The sequence below is a fragment of the Tupaia chinensis genome, unplaced genomic scaffold (genome assembly GCF_000334495.1).
Source record: "Tupaia chinensis unplaced genomic scaffold, TupChi_1.0 Scaffold000272_1, whole genome shotgun sequence".
Classification (NCBI taxonomy): domain Eukaryota; kingdom Metazoa; phylum Chordata; class Mammalia; order Scandentia; family Tupaiidae; genus Tupaia; species Tupaia belangeri.
Window position 1 is genome coordinate 2,112,698 of NW_006159754.1, and position 9,439 is coordinate 2,122,136.

Consider the following 9,439-nt stretch of genomic DNA (forward strand, 5'->3'; position numbering starts at 1 on the left):
AATTTGACTATAATCTCCTCTTCCAACTGCTCTCATACCAATTCGTCTTCAATACCGTTGGTACGCCCCTGTCATCTGCTAGCTCTCAGCCCATCAGCATTCACCTTCGCTTACTTCATGATCCAGCATGGACATCCTGGGCAGCATTTCTGTATCCCTTTTATGCCCTCCATCTCTCTCCTCCCAACTCTAGTCCCCTGCCCCTTGGCCCTCTGTTGGTGCCATTTGTCTAACCCTAGTCTACCTGGTAAGTCCAGCTGTTTCTCTGGGCCACAGCCAAGAAGCTGAGCAATATGGTCAATGTGGCCGATTGTTTCTACTGTAAGTTCAAGGTCATTAACTCCACACAGGTCCTCAGACTGCCCAGAAAACTTACTATATTTCCCTGTGTCCCATTTCCCCATGTGAATTTCTAAAGTCTTTCTCCTTTCCTGAAGTCTCCAATCTCCTTTGCGCAGAAGATTTCCTCATACTATGATAAAGAGGAAGTAGGAGCTCCCTGCTAGGAACTCTCTTAGCCTCCCGAATACTCCTTCACCTATGCTGTGAGTCCTTCTCTTCTGTTCCAACAGCAGAGTCATCACATCTCCCATTTCAAGGGCATTGCTTGGGGCCAGCAGGCGGCATGGTGGTTAACAGGGCATTGCTTGGGGCCAGCAGGCGGATGGTGGTTAAGGAGCTGCACTCTCATCTGGCCAGCTTGCTTTCTCACTTTCCCAATCTCTCTGGTCAAATTTAAAAAAAATTATAAAAGTAAAATTAAATAAGTAAATTTAAAATAAATAATACATAAAGGGGATTGCCTCCTGCCCTCGAGGAATCTTACATTATCTCTAATTTCCTTTCTCTCTCTTTTGAATATTTAACTGTTTTCTCTTGTTTTCCATTTTCTATACCCGCATATTTCTCTCATGTGAAAACAAATAGCACTCATAATTCACTTCTTGTTATTACTTTTTTCTGACTTTCACATGTCAAATTTTTTTTCTTTTTTTTCTTTTTGAGAGGTTTTTGCTATAGGGCGCGTGTGCTCACCAGAAAGACAGAAACAGAGAGACAGAAAGTGAGAAATCACCCCCTGGGGGGATAGACACGCCACAATCCCCTCCTCTCCATTCTCCTCTCGGGATCTTGGGCACGCACACACATGCACCTGGTGTGAGTTTAAACCACCAGGTCCAGGACTCGAACTATGGTTGACTATGTGGGAGTTTAGTGACATAGTCATTATGCCAACTGTTAGTCCCTTATGTGTCAAATTTTATAAAGAACTGTCTACATTTTTTGTCCTCATTTCCAGATCTCCCAACTTCATTCCATACCATACTGGCTTCCAGTAGAGCAGCTTTTGCTAGAATTGACTAATTACTCTCAAGCTAAAACCAGTATTTCCCTATTTCTCTTACTTGACCATTCACTACTTTTTGAAACATTGTCTTCTACCGACTTACAGGATTAAACTTTTTTCTGGCAATGGCTGACACCTCCATGGATCGTATTCTATAGCCCAGAAACCTAGGAGTCATTTTCAACTCCCCAATCTCATTTCCTATATCATCACTAAATTCTATCTGTTAACATTTTAACTGTCACTCAAATTTGTCCTCTTATCTCCACCATGACCCCTATCAGGCTAATAGAAGCAACCATCACTTCCTGCTTGGGCTTACAATTATCTACCACTGTTCCCTTCCCCATCCACTCTGACCACTTCCTCCCAATTTATAGTCTATGTTACAAAAGGATCACCTCCTCATGTAAATTTGACTGGGGAACTACTCTACTTAAAATCACGGAATGACCTCCCATTTCCTATTACACAAAGACAAACTTCTTCATAACCTTACCTCTTTAATACTGTTCGGCAAGGTCCTGCCCCTCTCCTTCTGCCAGCCTGATTTCACGCTGGGCTTTCCTTTGCACACTTCTCTTTAAGCATACTAGCTTTCTTTCCATCTTACTTGCCAAAGGGTCCTTGTGTATGCTGTTTAAACTTTTTATTTACAGTAGGGGGAACTTAGAAGAGTTCTCAGCAAGGAGTAGTATAGTGAAATTAGGATCATTGAGAAATTAATCTGAACACCGTGTGCATGAGGTTTTGAAAAGAGAAGTGACTGGAACGGGGAGACAAGTTGGAGTATAAGGGTAATCCAAAGTCAGAAATACTGAGGGCTTGGACAGACACTGTTACCGAGCAGGGGCGACGGAGGACTGGATGCATCTTGAGATTTGGGGGAGAAAGAACCAATAGGCTTTATATGTGGGTAGAGACAGAAATGGTTCATATTGAAGAGTTGCAAGATGTCTGCCCCATCGTTGCTCTGATAGACATGACCATGAGGAAGATGGACATGAAGTTCAAGTTGGAGCATTTTGAGTGTGAACAGAGAAGGAGTTCTCTTTGAGCAATATCCAGTGGAGGCTGGGGAGGCTGTGAACAGCAAGCCTGGAATGAAAGCTGACAGGGGAGACTGAAAGCGTGAGAGCAGAGAGGCAGAAGAGCTGAGGACCCAGTTCGAGTACACCAAGCCAGGCAGGAGAGGCCCAGCCACTGCTTTTCTCCAATGACTCGTGCTGAATTCTAGATTAGTTGAGTCCTGGTTTTACTGTTTGAAACCTAAACAGCAATTCTTCTTCTTCTTTTTTTTTTTTTTTTTGTCTATCCTCTTGCTGACCATTTTGGCTGATAGACAGCAACTCTGCTGGTGGCTGAGCCAAGAAAAATGAAGGAAGATGAAAATCAAATTGGTAAATTTTACTATTTGTTTACAGCCTTGGGAAAAGGCATAATGGGGAGAATGTTAGGCAATGGCTTAACAATACTAATCAAAAATACTATTACGAAAAAGATTCATGTAATTGATCTGTGCCCTGCTATTCTCCAAATGTGGCTGAGAGCAAGGGGTTGGCAGATTGTATATGTTATTGTTCAGAATTTAAACTTTATATTTAGCAAAGAGTGGATGCCAAGCTGTCATTGATATGCCCTGTCGATGGGAAGGAAAAGAGTTTACTCTTATATAAAGTTTGATCCTGTTATGTTTAGTTCATCATTCCAACCTATCAAGATAGTTTATGTACTATCCAGATTCTGCCATCCAGTATATTTTTCATGCTTTCTTGTTCTGTGTTACTGCAGCAGATATATAAGGAAGTTTAAGAGGATGCCCCAGAACTGCAGAAAGAAGCATTCCTCTGGAAACTGAAGTATTGTGTAATTAATAATGATCAGGTAAGATCAACCTTCATCACATGCAAACCATCTAACGGATTACTTATCATCTGCAACTAACATGATAAAGATGAGCTCCATGAATAGCCAATAAAAAAAGTGACCTAATCCATTGTTGTTTCACTGAAAGTGAATTTCTCTGGCCCTCTTTCTCACAACAGGAACATCTGAAGCCAGGCCTGGTGAGCTGTCCTTGTAGCGGGGATCTTACTCTCTCAAGTGATAGGGGCAAGCAGGTGAGTCAGCCAGCTGGAGAGCTGGTCGTTTGAGGCTGTGACAGTTCATCATACTCATAGCCGTTGGTCTTCCTCAGATCCAACAGGTTGTTGTCATGGGGATTTGTGGACTCAGTGGAGGCAGATTTTCCAACTGTCCAGAGTGACTATGTAAGACCCAAACAAAACAAAACAACATACATACACACACAACAAAATCATGTTTGTGAACCACTAAGAGCCTCCAGTATGAAGTAAATAATAAAGGTGTTGGATAACAACAATTCATCTGTATATCCGCCATTGGGCTGCAGCGTGGCATCTGTCCCATTCGTGTCACAAGGGAGGTGAGCTCTACTGTGGGGCAGGCTGAGTGAACACTCCTTGGAGATTATCCAATTCCCTTTGCTTTAATTTTATGCTCACTAAATGAATTTCTGCTTACCAGATCGGTTTTAGAACAAACTTTCAAATTAGCAAGAGGGTAATTTGAACAAGGGGCTAGACTTATGCATCTCTAGAAAGGCGTATTCCCATGTATCAAGACATCAGAATTCTGATTTTCTACTGACTCCTCGAGTGTATTTAGCACTTGTCTGCCTTGTAGAACTGACCAGCTCTGAGTAGGTGGACAAGATAAGATTCTGGTGCTAAATAGCTAAGTATATGACCCTGATTCATAGTGACCTACGTTTCTGTGACATTCCTCCCTCTCCAGAAACTGACCAGTCAGCCTTCTTTTTGCACAAGTGGAACTCACCATTTTACTGGTAAGTGTAAGTCTTTAAAGTTGTCATTGGTTCAGCTTTGTAATTCAAAACTTTCTGTTACCCTTTGATTTCTTTTTCTTTTCTTTTCTTTTCTTTTTTTAATTTGCTATAGGGTGTGTACACTTGCTGGAGATACAGACAGACAGACAGATAGAGAAAGAAAATGGGAAAGCATCCACCTTAGGGGGGATGGCCATGCTATAATCATTTTTCCTTCTTGTGGTCTAGTGGTTAAGGGAACTGAATTCTAAATGACCAAGTCCAGTTCAAATCTCGATCCAGGCACCTTAAAAAACATGCCAGGCAAGGGTGCATGTCCCTTGAACAGATGGAGACATGGAGGAGAAGGGATTGTGGGGTGACAACACCCTATTAAGCCTCTTTCTCTAGGTCTCTGGCAAGTGCATGTGCCTTCTAGCAATTAAAAAAAAACATAGTTGTATAGTAGTATAATGATTTTTTATCAGCTCTGCTTGAGAATCTTCATATCTGTATTCTTTTCATCTCTATGAACATAATCACTGTATTAACAACTCAGTTTTGGAGGAAATATCCCAAAATGAACCTTCTATTTCTCTATCCTGATCCATGGTCCCAAGAACTACCTTTTTCTTTTTCTTCATAATCCTAAAAGATAGGAGAACATTTTCTTTGCTCATTCCAAAGTAGGCATAAGACATACATTTAAATGAAATGGGGATAAAAGAAAAACTGAGAGTAGGCAAGACCTCCCGGTAGACAATCTGTTAGCAAAACACAGTCATAGATACACCTGGACAAGCATCAATCCCAAGAGGAAACCCAGCAACTTTAATTACTTCACCTACAGGCCCTGCACTGAGAATTGTTTCTTTCCACTTGAGTGGAAGCGTGCTGCATGCCAGAGCGAGCTGTCAGGAGTTTTGCTTCTCTTCTACCAGAACTGTCTTCTGAGGCTCACTTTTATATGTGTTATGTAAATGATAATTAATACAAGTAGCACACCCACAACAATGAACACTGGACGGGGAGGCAGAGATGAGGTTTGATTCTGGCTTTGTTGTTCGCTAATTCAATGGCCTTGGGCCAACAGCTGTACCTCTGGAGCCTTTCCTGATAATCTGTGAAACAGGAATAATAGCATCATGGCTCATGGCTCCTGCTGGGCAAACACCCTGCCTTGACTCCTAGCCATCCGCCACACTCATTGAAATCTGCTCAGCAAATGACTGTGTATCTGCCTTTGCCAAAGACATTTTATTTCCCACCTCAAGTCTCATGAAAAGAACTTCCAGGGAACTACTGACCTGGGCATTTGACATTTGTCCTCTGTACTTTGAATGAACCCCAGGGATTGGTCTCCAGCCCAGACTGGAGAGCTTGCAAGTTGGAGAAGTACGGCTTGCTGAATCTCTCCATGGTGAGTACGGAGAGAAGGCTGGTTAGGGAATGGTGGCACTAGAATATGTACAGGCAAATGTCATCTGCAGATTTCCTGCCGACCAAATGCAGGGAGACAAAGCCAGTCATGAGCTGTTTTGCCCAAGAGCACAACCTTTGAGGGACTCCTTGGAGAATGCTGAAAACCAGGGCTTGCCGAGGGAACATAACAGGTAGGGAGCTTCCTGGTGCTAAGGGATCTTTGAGGTGCCCTGGGATGCAACCCAAGAGAAAAGATCAACCTTTAAGCACCTGTGAACCCACAAAAGAAACAGTGGCAAGTGGCAACTTGGAGGCTGTAGCCCCATATGTTTAAAATGTTTATAATTTAGCCTTCTCCAGCTGCATTTCAACCCTTGTCCCAACTTGCAAAGCTATACCAAACTTCTTCAGGCCCTTGGGCTTATCTCTTCTTACTAGGCCAAGGGTCTAGGCTGATACCTGTCTGGAGAGCCTCTGGTTTTCTCTGAATAATTCTTGTTCCATGTAAACCTTTTCTAGGCCTCGGGATCATTAGCCAAAGATGGGATGACCCTTAGAACTGATATCAAATGGGACTCATCAAGACTTCAATACCTGTTCCGTTAACTAGTGCTGTGTGGGAAATTCAGGCACAGCGTGGAGCACAGTGGATGATAGGTTTGGCCCACCACGTTAAGGGGCCTTAGTGTAAAGACTAATTCTAGAATGAAAGCAGGACAAGAGCATAAGGTTGAGATGTGAGAACAAGCCTGTTCTGTGTGACATGGTTGAGTGCAGGCTGACAGATGGTAAGTTTAAAGAAGAGAATAAAAATGAACTGCTCAGGGCACTGAAAGAGCCAAAGGATGAAGCTTCCAGGTTTGTGACCTGAGATTTCCCTGCGTAAGTGGGGACACAGCGCACCTACTTGGGACCCTTGCTGGCAGAGCCTGGGTGGACTGTCATATGAAGTCCGTGTGGGAGGTGTCCATCTCTCCCTCTCTCATGGAAGAAAGGAATATATAAATAAAGAAAAAGACAAAGGATTCCCTTTATGAAGGCCACCCCCTTGACTGTTTGGAGTGGGCATCATAAGGGGGTCAGACTCTAAGGACTGTCAGGAGGGAGATATTTGAAGAGAGGGTCTGGGAATCCCATATTTGGAAAAAAAACTAACTGGGATGAGAGATTAAGGAGGAAAAAATTGAAATGGTAGTTGGGGGTGGATTGCGAAGATGTCAAATGCCAGGAGAAGCGAGCCAAAGGGCTCTTGGAAGTGCATGTAGTGAGTGAATGACCTTTGGGGAAGACATTAACATGCCGAGCATATTCAGGTTCTCCGTTTATGTGTGTTTGTGTGTATGTGTGTGTGTGTTGAGAAGGCCAAATAATTCATGCTGTTTCAAGACAATGGAGGGAGTTAAGAGAGAACAGCCGAGAAAAGGAATTATTCATTTCTTTCCAAACACCAGGGTCATACTGACTGACACATTTTGATGATAAGATAATTTTTGTGGTTAGATAAGATTTTAAGTGCTTCAGAAGTTTTCAGTTGGAGGTCCTTGCCTAGGTATCCCAAGGAAAGCATTTAGACTAGGGCTATTTGATGGAGTGTTACAAAGTATCGCTAACACTAATCATCAATCCGTCCACACATTCACCCACTCAACCATCCACCCTGATCTACAAGTCAACATCCTTTTTTTTTTTTTTTTTTTTGGAGAGGTTTTTGCTATAGGGCGCGTGCACTCGCCAGACAGAGAGAGACAGAGACAGAAAATGAGAAATCACCCCTCAAGGGGGATGGGCACGCTGCAATCCCTTCTCCTCCATTTTCCTCTTGGGATCTTGGGCACGCACCCACAGACACCTGGCGTGAGTTTAAGCCCTGGGTCCGGGAATCGAACCATGGTCAACTACATGAGAGTCCAGCGACATAGCTATTACGCCAACTGCTGGTCCTCAACATGCCTTTTTTTTTTTTTTTTTTTAAATGTTCATCATATTTCAGGTCCTATGCTGTGTGATGAGTTGTAACTGTTATATTAAGTTTAAACCTGAGGGCACCTCTGTGCTTGGGTCCTTATGTGGCAAATTGCAACCTGGGTCAGTATGCAGACTAACTGATAGCCTAATTTAGGATTATGCTTCTCCTACCAAGTCCTGAGCATCGGTCAGTCACTGAGCTGAGCTCAATTTCTGCTGGCCAGCTGATTCAGACAAGGCAAAACAACGAACTGTAATCAGTTAAGCTGTCTCTTTTGTTTTCTGTTCATAAACGTTGTCTAACCACTTCGCAGTCCCAGAGTTCTTTGAACCTGTTTCTGGTTCTAAGGGCTGCCCAGTTCTAGAATTGTGAACAAATACCCATCAAGATCTCTAAGTTAAATCTGTTGCAATTTTGTCTTGACACACCAATGATACGAAACACAGTCCTTTCTGTTCTATGTTAGCATGTTAAGGATGGGGGAGAGAGGTCAAACAAGAATGGTGAAACGTTGATAATCATCACAGCTAAGAGAGAAGTACTTGGGGGGTCCGTTATCTGATTTGTTCAGTTTATTGGTATGTTTGGTAATTTTCCTAATAAAGTTAGATAATAAGGATTGTCCTTTTTCTCAAGCAAGGGAGCTAGATTTGGGGGTACCTATGTGAAGTCCTTGTTGTGGGAGTGTCTGTCTTTAGCTCAATCAAAGCAGAACTAAAAAAAAAAAAAAGACAAAGGATTACCTTGTGTTTGGGAAATTTGCAGGACACGGCTATGAAGTTATGCCTTGGGTATGAGTGGGACAAGTCACTGGGGCAGGGTGAAGAAGGTGGTCAGGAGATGTTCCTAGAAGTACCTGCTCAGATGGAGTAAAGGAGGTCAGAAAGTAAGTGCCTGTTTAGGCCTCAGGCTGGGTTCGGAGCCGCACACAGGGACCAAAGCAGGAGCAGACCTCTGCCACATTGCCAGGGCCTCTTCTTTCTTTCTTCTTCTCCCTTTAAAGTCCGCAGAGGTTAAGTAGATACTCGGATTCAACTAACACTTCCAAAGAACCTACTATGTGCAAAGCTTTGAGTTAGATTCGGCCTGTATTATCTTACAGAGGAAGCGGCCAGGAGTCTGAGAAATTCCCCAAGCTGTGGGGAACACGGTACAATCCGGCAAGAGCAGGTTTGGAACCCAGTCCTTCTAATCCTGGGTTGGGAGAAATAGGTCAGAAACTTGGAATAAGATACTGATAGGTTCAAATCCTGACTAGCTTTGTGGCTTTGAGCCTGTCACCGGACTTCTCTAAGCGGACTCAATTTTTCCACCTATAAAAAGGGTACAGTACAACCTTTCGAAGTGGTTGTTAGGTCTGAGATTCTGACCGTCAAGATCCGGGCACGAAGCAAAGGCTCCATAAATGGCAGCCATCATTCTCGGCCAAGTGCGGGCGCATCCTCCCGGGCACGCCTCCCGCGGAGTCCCTCTGGACAGGCCCGGCCCGCCTCCGCGGCTCCAGTCTCCCGGCACTCGCGGCAGGTGGCCCAGCATCTTCGTGCCCACGCCCCGAAGCGAGCGGGGAGCGCGGGCGGGTTGGAGGACCAAGGTCCCTCCTGGAGGATCGCTCCCTCCCCTGCTCCACCAGCCTGGCGCAGGTGAGGTTTTCCGCCCAGGCCGCGGGGGCAGCGACCTCGGGAGAGGTCGAGGCGGAGGGCTCCGCCCGGGGCCTGGAGGGGGTCCTGCAGGGCGCCCCCTTCCTCGCGCGGGTTCGCCCCAGGGCCAGCCCGGGCGCCGGGGACAGCGGACCGCGAGCTCTGCGGCGGCGAAAACCCGGAGAGGCGGATCGGGGCGCGCTCGCCGCCAACTCCTC